Below are 14,237 nucleotides of genomic sequence, written 5' to 3'. Positions count from 1 at the left end.
CATGTACTACTGGTGATGGGTGAAACAGTTTCTGAAACAACATGCCTGAATGTCTTATACAGTCAGAATGGCCCCAAATGGACTAAAATTAATGGATAGGATTTCCCTCTGGAGTCTGTTTCAGCTGTGGAAAATTTCTTTCTTTGGATATTCATTAGGTACTTGAACACTTTAATGCAAGTTGAGTATCTATTTTAAGGAAACCATTTATAATAAGAAGCATTTCCATAATAAAAAGAATTCTGTCATTAGTTTATTCACCACAGAATCTCATACATATTTTTGCAGACATAGATACAGATCCAGGTTCTGAAGAACAAAGGGGCTGATTTTACCTTCTTTTACAATGCAACTACTGCATTACTCCCTTTTTACAAAGCAGAGGTAGGAGTCTCCACATTATTGTGTGAGTAAAATTCCTCTGTCTCCCTACTACCAAAACTCTGCCTTCTGTGGCAGAGGGCTTCCAAATGCCTCTCAGGTTTAGTATGTCTCTGCAGAGGTATCTCTTCTTGCTAGTCAGTCACTGACAGACATACTTTTGTCTCTTTTGATTAACAAACATCTCAGCTGAAATTAGCCATACAAAAATTAGTTGCCTACTCTAAGTTAATAACTACATTTTCACTATAGTCAATGGAGAGAGATTGGTATCTCCAAGTTGCAAGTCATTCCCTCTCTCTTAGAAAACTCTTTTAAGGTGGGATTAATTGCTCTCAGGAAGTGTCTGTCTCTTTCTATTGATATAAAAGCAACCAAACTGCTAGCTCAGATTCTGAGTGTGATTCAGCTACCTAAACATAGGTGTCTAGTACCATTTCAGAAAACTCTTGGGTAACTTTCCTAGCCTCTAGCTGCTGCCCGAGAAGAACACAGGTGTCTCCTGTGTTCCTATCTCTTTAAATTGTAAACAGCTAGAAAGAAAGATACATTCCTTTTTAACATTGTACTGGAAATGCCTTGAACTAAAATTTCAGAACTAAATTGTCTGTATCTAGATAGAACTATTGGCTTCAGCACATCTTAGTACTGTGAAATAAAGCTCTGTGTCTGAAATAAGATGTAGGAAAGCAGGGTCTAATCTTTCAGTATCCAGGGCATACTCACACTGCTCAATAATTAATTATGGAATGAAAGTTCAAGTTGTAATAAAATTTGAAGTGGCATGAATTAGTTCAACAAAATTGAAACTGGGGGACCCTGCTGGTATTAGTGAAGTGCAAACAGTTGGTTTTAATATTTGTGTCATTCAGCAGAGAGGTTTTCATTACCTGCAATTCCACAGTATTAATCCATTTGAAAGAGCCAGACTATTCAAAATTCACAACAGGAAATTCATGTAGGGGAATTTAAAAAAAGATACAACTTCAGTCATGCCTGTCCAGTGTCACTGAACTTAGTAATGCTTATTGACTGCAATGAGGACAAAACCAAACAATTTGTACACAAATGCAAAATGCACAGAATAGAAGAAATGTAATTACAAAGTGTGGAATTGATCTGACTGCTAGAGGTGGGATATGTTTGACCAAATGCAGAAGTCTACAATGCAAATACCATGACCTGAGCTAATTCTCTGAACTACCTGTATGGAGAGAAATTCATCTTACAAGGGCACAAGTCAGGATGTCAGGTGAGTCCAGTTCAAAAAGTATCTGCTTCCTGTCACTAACTAGAAAGCAACTAGCAGTACCAAAATAAGATGTAAATAACCAGATTAGCCATCTAAAAACTGGGGAGATGAAACCTATCACAGCAACTTAATATCATATATTCTTTCCTATTATTATAGGCATACATATATTACTTTCTCATACAACCATGTATTATATCATATAATGGCATATCACATATTGATAATAATAAACATTATTTAATATTGCAGTGTATTGTTATGTACAAAACAGGATATGAAATATCATACATAATATTCTTTCTAGTGATTATTATTTTAGGAAGTGTTCATTTGTTAAGAAAACACTCATTTTTTGTTGTTGTTGTTATTCTTTTTCTGATTTTGCAGTGGCTTGCAGTTATTTACTTAAGGGCATGAGGACAGGCTTCTACTAGATGAAAACAAAAACTATGGTGTATTACATTTTTTAAAAGGTGAAATGACCTAAAAGAAAATGATATTTGGGAAGTGATTTGGGAACCTAAATATAGATGTTTTGTGCCGTATTAGATGCTTTACTTCATCCTATCTGTCCTCCACTTGCCATTCTAGGAATAACTATCTCCTGTATGCCTGGTGTCACATCTATCGTCCCCAAGGAGATTTGTTGGGTATTAAAGATATTTAACATGGCACTGGAGGTATTTGTTCAGATATTTAATTTTGATGTTGATTTCAACCATGTTTCATATTTTCCTAAATTTTTCCTATCATAGAATAGTAGACATGAAAGATTTGTTTAACTTTTATGGAATTTGGATTAAAAATACTTCAGACTAACAAGATGTATTGAGGCAAAATTATATTTTGTACCTATATGCTTCCATAAAGCATAGATTTGGCTACTCAAGCTGCTTCCTAAGCTGTGGAGAACTGTCTTTAATCTAATGTGGTTGAAACAAACTCAATCCATGTATCAGATTTTCATCTAAATCAAAATTATTGAAGAGATTTTTTAAAGCCCCATGGCTACCTTTTCAGCAGTGGAAATTAATGGGAGTTTTCTCACTGTGTCAATTACAGTGGAAATCAGTGAAGGACATAATTTCAAGGCAGGTCCAGGGTCAAGAAAACAGAAATGTATTTTAGAGTCTTGTTTTCTCACTGCTTTTTTTAGGAACAAGTTATGAAATTATTCAGAATAGTACTTTGTTTCAAAATCATTAAACACTGGTGTAAATGAAGAAGCTAGTGGAGTTCATGACCTATGCTTTAAGTATTGCTTAAGCCGCCCTCTACTATGTCAGGTACTTTTTATTATCAAATATTTTAGCTTTGAAATGGGATTTTTGGCGCCTTTGGACCTGATCTTCTGCTGTGACAGATAAACTTTTTTTTTTTTTAAATTCACTTACAGTTTTGCATTTGAAAAGGAGCTTATTTTTAGGTCTCAGAAGTCTTTTCATAAGACTGCTCCAGAACTTTAATGGGAAGGAACCTTCTGATAAGCTTTAACTTGTTTGGGTTTTTTTTTCCCCACATAATTTATTTCTATTTGTACCAAAGCTGTCCTTCAGTTCAAACAGTGTTTTTATATATTAGAGACAGCAATCACATTCTCTTCTATTTGTTTTTCTGTACTGAACAAGCCATATTATTTTATTTTCTGTTTGTAAAATTCCATTTCATCCTATTAATCTTTCTCTGTACTAGCTAAGTTTGAGTTTATCCTTCTTGAACCATGGATGACTAAAACTATATACTGTATTCTATAGAAAGGTCCAGTAAGACTTTGAACAGAGGAAATGATCCCAGCTATCTGTTTAAACTACCTTGTTGGAGAAAAAAAACAGATTCCAGATTATTTCCTTATGACTGAATTGACCTCTTTGTCACACTGTGGTGAAATTACTAAAGCTGGACAATTTTCCTTCCCATTAATTACCTAATCATAGTGTGCCAGTTTGTATCAGACATTTTTGTTATTAGTCCCTTGGTCAATAATTTTACTACTTGCATTGTTTAATTTATTTTTTTTTCTGTCATCACCCATGTTTACAAAGTTCTTTATATGTGATATCTCAATCTGCTGTATTGAGAAGTATTGACAATGAGTTTCAAGTCTGTCTCAGAAGCAAATTTCATTAGCACTTATCCAATTTTTACGCCAATGTAATTCAGGGAAATACCTGATGATTTTTACTAGTTATTTCACTTTAGACTTATATTTCCCTTTCAGTTTTACCTGTTTCTATCTTCCTATGAGGTAGCCATCAATCGCTCTGCAAGCTGTCCATTAATTCTTATCTTTTCCAATCCCATGTGACACTATAGGAAATATTTCACTGTCTTGGAGAAAGAAGTGATCTACCACATTTCCTACAGCTAGAAATAAGTTTTCTTATCACTGAAACATATCATGTTAGGCCAGTGTGATCTACCTCTGGTAAACTCAGTAGAATTTTATAACCTATTCTATTTCTTAGACATCTGCCTTAGATTTTATTTTTTTCTTAAATCCTAATGCTGAATGTTTGCATTTTACTAAAATGAGCAGAATATTTTCCTATTTTTACTTATTATTGTTTCTGATACTCGTGAATCATGTGGCACCACTCAGGTTTATAGATGGGTTAAAAATCTGCTTCTGAACTTGTAAATGATGAAGCTATAAGGCACAATGCTACCCCACTACAGTTACACTCCTTTTGCATCTGATCTGACTCACATGTAACTCCTCTGAGCTTTTGCACTGTGCTTACCTCCCATTTATTACTGACTTTTGTGTCATTAGAGACAACCAATGACTCAACCTAGATCACAGACATGTTCATAATCTCTGTTAGAGTTTCCTAGACACAAAAATGGCTAAAGATCAAAGGTGGATATACCTACCCCTTCTCTGCTCAATAGGCTCCCCGAAAAAAGGTCAAAGGCTTTTTAAAAAAAAACACAAAACCCCCAAACCGCAACAAAACAAGTTTTATTATATTACAAGCTAAGACATCTCAGCACTAACCAAAAGATGATGAGAGACCAATTTGTAGGTCTAAAGCCAAGTAATTCATGTCAGTATTGCTTGGGACTATTCCTCTCTATAGGAGACTTATATTGGAGAGAGGTAGATGCAGTGGTCCAAAACAGAAGCAAGAATTGCACTAATATTTAAGTAATGGAAAAATGGGTCCTAGCATTTGAGATTGCTTCCTGGACCTCTTTTATTTAGCAGTATAAAGTGCAATAAATAGAAGAGGGGAAAGAAAGGGGCTTTTATACAACTCTCCTGTTTTCCACTGTTTCCTTTTTGGTAGGTTGTTGCCTTCAGGCTTGATTTCAGTCAACTCAGTGACTGGTAACAAATTATGCATAGCTGCCTTTTGTCCCTAGGAGGTTACTTCTTGAACCGCTGAAGCTTGTCTGTGCTTCTGTTCCCTGTTCTTCTGAATTAGAAGTCCTTAATCTCCACTTCTGCCCGACAAAAACTTAGTCTTCTGAAATTTCCTTCCCTCTTTCATACCAAGCATACTACTTGCTCTTCCACAAAAGGCACAACCATCCCTTTCTCCAGATAGAGAAGAGTATTAACATGTTTACCAAGGTATCATCTGTCACAATCCTTGATGTGAACTTCAGGTATTGGAAAATGCCATGGGGATTTACACCAAACCAATGGAATGAACTAGGTCAATGCAGTTAATGTCAAATATATTAACACCAATTATTTCCCATATGAAATAGCAACTTCTGCACAGACATGTACGAACAGGATATTGGATAAAAATCAATAATTTATTGGGATCATCACATAAGTAAGAGTTTCTTAGGGAATCAAATCACTCAAGCAGGATGGTAGGTCACTACGTGGATGGCAACAGAAGTCCGTGTTGCAGGTTTTGCAACAGCATCTTCGGCTCAGTCAGGTGAAAATTCCTGAACTGCTGTCCTGCTGAATTTGTAAATACAGCTGTCTCATGGTTCTCAGTGACCACTCTACCATATGCATGATCTGTTGCTGTTGATTATATTAAACACTGTACAAAACACCTCCTAATTCTTTTCACTGTGTAAAAAAGAATGTCCTACATGACCATTTCTGCATCTGCAGGAAGAGTTTCTATTGACTATTTAGAAATACCTTAACTAAGTACAATTTAATCAATTCTGCAGCACGAACCACCCTGGAAAGTCTCTGGGATGGCTAGATTGTCCATCCAGGATCAACACATTTAAGCATGCAAATAATTCTTATCAGTTAGTGCATACACATCAGGAGCTACCTTGAGAAAACTTTGGGACTATCTAAATTTGACACCTGGTGACCTCTTGTAAGTTAGTCAAACACTTTGCTGTGAAGGTGGTTAGGAGTTTTGTCAATCACCTCGTCTCTAGCTTCACCAGTTTGTGAAGCTAGAGACGAGGTGATTGTCTATTGTCTCGTCTAGGAAGATGACTAGATAGCTGGAAGTTCTCAAACAGCCTGAGAATTAATGATGAAGTACACAAATGTGCACACAGACACAACCCTGGTATGTAGATTGTAATAACTATAGTACAAAGTAATTTCATCCTTATATTTACTCTGTAAATACAATAGCTCTTACCATAAAGCAAGTGACAGTTTCATCAGTACTTGTCAGTTATTTTCCTGACTTTTACATGAATGCAGTGTATCAGTCAAATAGAGTATCAGACAAGGCTGAGTTAACGTTAAGAAGATATATTAATGCAACTGCATAATATCCTAAGATCCATCAAAAAATTGAATGTTATTTAAAACAAGTGTCTACATTACCTTCCAAATTAATATCCCATGAAACTTTGAAAAAGTATGAATCAATTAAAAAATGTTATTTCTTTGGGAACTTATATGAATATTTGAAATTATTGAATTTTATACTAAAACTTGTCAAATTCAAACTAAAAAAAAGGCTGGAAGAAATTACTTACCACCCCAGCCAAGAGCAGGGTAGCCAGGAGACACAGTGGGCAGCCCCAGCCCTGAGCATCGGGCACCTCCCTGGGGATGGGGATGGGCCAAAAATGGGCCGGGGTGGGCCCAAGTCAGCAAGGCCCATGGATGGGCAAGGCAGGGCTGTGGAGAGCTGTAGACTGGCCCTGCTGTGGTGTTGCTGGGGCAGGGGCTGATGGCCCTGCAGGGCTGAAATGGGGTCCTGGGCTCTGAGCAAGGTGGGGAGTGGCTCCAGGGTGGCTGGGCAGTGCCAGCCAGGCCTGATGGTGCCTGTAGGACCCTGACATAAAAAAGGTTTATGTAATCACTGCATCTGTATGTATTGCACCTCGAATCCTGTGTTCAGTTTTGGGCCCCTCACTACAAGAGAGACATTGAGGTGCTAGAGTGTGCCCAGAGAAGGGCAACAAAGCTGGTGAAGGGTCTAGAGCACAAGTCTTATGAGGAGCGGCTGAGGGAACTGGGGTTGTTTAGCCTGGAGAAAAGGACGCTGAGGGGAGACGTTATCACTCTCTACAACTCCCTGAAAGGAGGTTGTAGAGAGGTGGAGGTCGGTCTCTTCTCCCAGGTAACAAGTGATAGAACGAGAGGAAATGGCCTCAAGTTGTGCCAGGGGAGGTTTAGACTGGATATTAGGAAATTTTACTTCACTGAAAGGGTTATCAAGGATTGGAAGAGGCTGCCCAGGGAAGTGGTTGAGTTGCCATCCCTGGAGGTATTTAAAAGACATTTGGATGAGGTGCTTAGGGACATGGTATAGTGGTGGTCTTGGTTAGTGTTAGGTTTATGGTTGGACTCGATGATCTTAAATGTCTTTTCCAACCTATACGATTCTGTGATTCTGTGATTCTGTAATAGGAACTATAGAATTTTACTTCATCAATTAATTCTTCAGATGCTGTCAGATTGCTAAAAAGCATAAAAATAGAGGTTATGTTCCATAGTTAAGGTACTCAAATTGGTACTGGGCTTTCATTTTTCATAGTACACAGAGTTCCAAGCCAGCAAATTATCTCCAAAAAACAGACTGTTGCAAATTGGGATTAGATGCATGGGTTACATGTCTGCTTTGATGTAGAAGTACCACTACAGTTTTGTATACTTATTTATTTCAACATGTTAGAATATCATTTTCATCTGTATGTTACATATTTTATCTGCATGTTAGTAAAATCCAGTCTGTCTTTTAGGGACTTTAAGAGAATATGATTTGAAGTCTAGACTGATTATTAAAATGCTTAGAGTATTTTTAACTCCAACTATTCTTTTTAACCTCACGTACCATCTTTCTCTGTGGTGACTCTGTCTCAATCAAATTTCGTCTTCTCTTTGCTGCCAATGTTCATGTTGTAGTAATAATTTTCTTTCTTCCTGATATTAACCAAAATATGCTGTTACTGTTCTTGTCAATCTCTTTAGGACTTTAATCAAAGACCTTTCTTTTAAAAATTGTCCTAAAGCATTGCATTATTCCAACTCATAACTTCTATTTGAATGCCTCATTAATATTAACTTTGTAGCTTATTGCTGACATAAAGCATTAACTAGATAGACACTTTAAATTTCAGGGAACTCTAACAGCACTTCACTGTCCTTTGATCTATCTATCACTTGGTGTACCTACGTATTTATATATCTATAGGCAATAATATTTGCTTTTTTGATAATACTCTAGCTTTATCATTAAAGACTCCATGTAAAGAAGTGAACTTGAAAGTACACACAAGACTTAAAAACTAAAGCTAGGATAATGAATGTGAAATTAGGTTGCCACATAACTAACACAAGTTTACATAAAGAATGAACATATAATTATGTTCTTATTGATATGCTAATATGTTAGAGAGTCTTCAGATGCTTAATTAGAAATTATCAAGGCAGCTGCAAATCAAGTAGTTTTAACTGCATATTTACGACTGTAATATTTTATATTCATTCATCTGGTAATTTTAGATTACCCATTTTTAGTAATCTATGCTCCTTTAAAGATTGTTTTGTCTCTTCTTGGGTCTTTGCAATGCTGTTTATTCACTCCAAATAACACTGAATATAGGAGAAATTTTGTCAGATTAGACTATGAGACAGAGCTGTTTGTTTGCAACTTTTTTCTCCAGTATATGCCTTTTGATACTAACTTGTGATTTTAGTATTTTGAAGACAATTCAAGGAGTCATGAGGGGCCAAAACCAGTGTTCCAAGTGACAAGTCTATCATAAATGCTGTACTTATTGTACTCTGAAACCTGACTATGTCAGAAACAATGGCAGAGTTCCTAATCCTTATTTTCCTTTGAAAAAGGAAGTTGTATTAGAGTTCTTTCAGAGTGGGGGCAAGTAGGAGTAGGAAGAAAAATAGCAATATATTAGTTGATTTGCATTTGTGATTATGGCATATAAATGGCATAAAATCTCTTATTCCTCTGAGCCATGAACTAAATTGAATGTGCCTATGCAAGATTTATTAAAGTTTTCCAACTTTGTTTAGAAAAAATTACAACATTTTTAAAGCACATGGTCTTTAGCACATGAAAAATGGAAGACCATTCAGTTCATATCTGAACCCTTAGTAATGCTGTCATATCATTTTGCCTGTTTCATTTTGCCTATTTCATTTGATGAACACAACTCAGCCGATACCAGGAGGATTTATCTGAAGACATACAGAAAATCTTAGGTCACTTGAACTTTTAGACATCTATACTGGAATTAAATTAACTATATGCCAAATACTTTTATTTGTTTCCTTTTATTGTAAAGGAAGCTGAGATACAGCTATCCACACTGTAGACAATAAAGCTACAAAAGGTGAAGCTTACCTCTTAGGCATATAAGAATTTAGAACGAGACAACATTCTGGAAGCCTAAATTTCATCTAATGAACCAGGAATTTGTTTACTCATTTGACTGTTTCTTTGTTTTAAGCATAGAAAACATCTGATTAATAATTTCACATACTTTATCTCAGCAACTAGTAATGCAATAGCAGACATTTCTGCTATTGCTATATTCTGCTATTGCTATTGCTATTGCAGATAGCTATTGCTATCTGCTTTTTGGAAAAAGCAAACACTAACCCTGTTTTTGACTATAGTCACTTAAAGGCAGAAATTTTTTTGCTATACTGGCATATACAGTGAGTTTGAATATAATTTAGTGGTGTTTTTTTCTCATTAAAATGCTCTTTGGGAATGACATTACAGACATTTTAGGATCTTTGAGGCTTGATTTGATTCTTATTTGCATTTTTGTTTGGTCTCAGTGAATTTTATTGCCACAGTTCTGTAAGACAAAGGCTAGTTTGTGTTCCAGCAGATAAATCTCCAAGGTTATTTACTGGTAGTAGAGGTATAAAAATCCAACTTCTTCTCTTGGAGATCTAAAATACATAAATTTACTCTATGAGTCAATGTTAATACATCTATATATCCCAGATCACAAAGTTTATTTCTGGTAACAGAAAATAAGTGTTTTATTTTTCTTAATACTTAATCTGCATGCTGTTTTAACCTTTGGAAAATAATTTGCTAATTATTTGCAGTTTGACTGTAGTAGACAATAAAGCATTGCTGATATTAAACAATGGCTTCACAACTACTGCAAGCTATGTTTCTGACTGAGTGAAGTCTGACAAAATGCAGAAATCAGACATGATGTATTTTTACTAATTCAACTGCTTGCTTAAAAGGGTGTGTTGATATTCTAATCAGTCAGTATTCCATTATGTTTTTAGTTTTGCATGAGCTGTAACAAAAAGTATGGATCTGCTGGGAGTTTGCAATATTCATTGAACACACACGTATATATGTGTATATCAATATGAATTAAAAACTGATTATAACAAAACATATTTGAACTTGACATATTTATAACAAAAGCAAGCTTCACTTAATGCTCTTACCTTCTCTAAAAGGTTTTGTTTCCTGAGAATGTGAATCAAAACACTGAAGACAAAACTAAAGTCACTTATGGCAGTTATGAGCAAAGGTCCTTGAAAAGAAAATTATATGGTTTAGGAGTAATTAGTTAAATAAAATATTCCTGGTATTTCTTGAGGTTTGTTGGTTTGTTGTTTTTTTTTTAAATTGAAAAAAATAACTAAACAAGTGAATTTTAGATGAAAATTTATTGATTCACTATTCCTAACCGATTCTTCAGTATAGTTCTGTAGTTTAGAACTCCTCTGCATTCACAAAGATGAGATGGATAGCTAAAAATTAGACTGTGAACCTGGAAATATCACAGAGATAAAACAATGGAGAGCAGACAAAATGTAACAGACAATTTATAAAAAGCAGACTTACTCTGTCAGCTTTCTACTATTTTTCTTTCCAGGCCTTCCTTCTTCATGAGCTTCCACACTACTTACCCAGAGAATATTAAAAAAAACACAAGTACATTTACTTTTCAATACGCATGTTTTCTTTGCAATTTAAAGATTACGTTTACCTTACAACACTATTTCACTTTAGAACATGACCCATGATGTATATATACACTGAAAAAAAAAAACCAAAAACAAATTATCTTGATTGAAACTCAAGTCAGTCTACAGTTTAAGGAGACAAAGGAGGCTGACCATACTCTACCTCAATGGAGTGTTGCTTACTACTGATTTTTAATATCTTCAATTATTTAGATAACACTGTTTCCTTCCTTGCAGAGAGAGTTACTCGTCCTAATTATCTCTCAGACTACAAGGATGTTTCCCTGAGAAAATTGTGACATATATCAGTGCTGCTTCTTTGCCAAAATGCTTTTGCATTCCTGTTTGTTAATGCTCTATTAAAGTTGAGGAAGGTGTTCTTTTCTGAAGTATAAAAGCTATATTTCCCCCAAAGCAAAAACTATTCCTTCGTTATAATGAAATACACTATCAGAATAGAATATCAAATGGAAGTGTATATATTAGATACTTGTTCTTTCTGTCTCTAAACCACTGTACACACTGCAACAGAAGCCATGAAATGCAAGCAAACACAATCAGTGCCATTGATTTTAATAATAATCTAATGAATGGTATAGTCAGAAATATCTCAGGGCATAATAATATTTGTAATAATTTTGACAATAAAAAAGAAGTTCACTGAAGACGCTTGAATTCAGTAAGAAAGGAAGAAGGATGCTGTGACCTTGAAAAGGAGGCAAGTGTTAACCTATAAAAGAGAAAATGAACATTAGTTGGACTGCTGAGAAATTTTCTAATTTATGCTACTTCATGAAATACACAAGAAGCTGTTGCAGGGAAAAATACATTATTTTAAATTAACTGGGTTTTTTTACAGTCTGATGCATACTAATGCCCTAATTAATCATTTTGATGACTCTCAGAATGGAATTAATAGCAGCTAACTTTATAGGTCTACACTGTGGACATTGTTCAGTTCTGAACTTTCGACACAAGATTCATCCAACCAGAAATAGACATCTACTTCATGATGAGACAAGGTTTACTTAAAAATGTGGGCATCCTCACAGACAACTATATTGAGAGAGCTGGGTGACTAGGTCAGTTGTACACATCTAAATTTATTTTTTAAATCCCAGTTTCACAGACTGTTCACCAGAACTCTGTCCTACATGTTGTGGATCTGTTTGCAGTAAGCTGCTTTTGAAAAAACAAAACAAAACAAAAAACAATTTCCATGTCTGGAGAGATGAAAACGTATGCTGCATTTACCACAGGTGAGTCATCAAATGCTGTAATATCTTTGCTTCTTTGTAGTGCTTTTCCCCCCTCCTTTAACAATACTCAATAAGAATCATCAGCTATAGTCAATGTTTATAACATTAATGCTTTGAATTAATAACTTTGTATGAAACTCACATGTCTAATGCTTGTTGTGGATTGTATTTGTACAGATTGTAAGAGAATGCATTTTCTTTGTACTATTATTTCTCCAATAATATTACTGATACTCAATTTAAAGTATCTGTTAAAATCTACTGAAAACAAGGCTTTTTATGTGAGTGCTGAATGATCTAAAAAAAGATACTTCTGTTTAAAGAAAATAAAATTATGCCCATATTTCACTAGATCAATTTATCATTGAAATTTTCCATTCAGCCACAGTGTTCAGAGTTTTGATTCTAAATTAAATCAATATGTCTGCTTAGGAAAATTTCGGTAATTGCAACACTAGCCTTTAATTTTGTTATGACAGTTGTATCTTCACAGTACTAAGTGGAGTCTGATAAAGAAATCTCATTGACTTAATTTGGAAAATGAGGCAGCCACAGGAATAAATGTTTTTGTTCATATATGGATCTTATATAATTTATATTTATCAATTATATACCTGTAATATATGCATATATTTATCATTTTTATATATGTGTGTGTGTATATATATCCCTTAGCTTCCTAGCATACAATCTTCTTGACTGAACTTCTCAAATGATCTCTCAGTTAAATGAAAATAATAGATGATCTCACGATGTTAAAAATGGTATTATCTTTTACTTTATATTTCATTATTATATAAATATTTATATTTTTATTATATATTTACATTATAACAATTCCTAACATGAGATTGACTGCTTTTCTTCTTACTGGCCAAGAATCAAGGAGCTAATGATAACTTTCAGTTTTCTATTCAGGTATTACACTTAACCTCATCTGCTTTCTTAAACATAGACATATATTATCTACTATTGCATATGTTGAGAAAAACAAACAATCCTTTTTGTTTTTTCCCTTTTTTTACTCAAGAACTCAAGAGTTGATGCTGACTTGAAAAACAATATCAAAAGGCATGGTTGGCTTATATATTTGACCATAACCACTGAGACCGTATATCTTAAAGGTTCTTTTTTCTAGCAAAAGACAAGAAAAAAGCAGTGAAGATTTCCACAGACCTGTTTCCTCTCTCTGAACCAAAGCCCTTGAACTGATGCAGGCTCAGGGATTGCGGTTTAGAAATCATTATGCCAGCTCTGTTGAAAACAAAAAAAAAATTCCTAGTTTCATTATCATTACTGCAGTTAGGTAATAAAATTCTAGGGAACTTTAAATCAGAAAAGTAATGTAAAGCTAGTCAAATTCAGCATCCCTTGACTGCAATGTAAAATAAACCAAGTAACAATTCTCACAATTTTTTGTACACTTTTTGTAGGCAGTTATTATTAGCAATTTTTCTAGCAGCAAACTTGGTAATAACACACTTGTTCATATTCAGCTAATCTGCTAGTTGTGCTACCTCTACATAGAAATGGGTCAAAATAAAATTTTACTGGTGTCATCTGTATCATCTGTGATACAGTAATGTAACTGCCACATGCAAAGAAAAATATTATAGAAGTAAATTAATTTAATATTAATGGTCTTACAAAAAGGATACTTTTATAAACTCAGTAGATGTAAATAATCTCAGATGCTGGTTATGGTTCTTTTTGTTCTTTGCATGACCAAACCTTTTAAGGGTAACATTTTCATGTTGGCTTGTATTTGTTATCAACTTTCACAGGCCACTAAAACTATGAAAAAACAATTAATTTTTATATATGTATATATACACATAAGATGTGCTAGGCTTTTAATGCAAATACAACATTTTTCTATCAAACATCTGTTCTTGTAATGTTCAAAACTGTAATTCTATAATGATAAAAAAAGAGGCATCTGTATTTTTATCTCAACCAACAATGTGGTTGA

This window comes from Ciconia boyciana, chromosome 1 (assembly GCF_034638445.1).
Source record: "Ciconia boyciana chromosome 1, ASM3463844v1, whole genome shotgun sequence".
NCBI lineage: Eukaryota > Metazoa > Chordata > Aves > Ciconiiformes > Ciconiidae > Ciconia > Ciconia boyciana.
Note: the sequence above shows the minus strand (reverse complement) of the source record.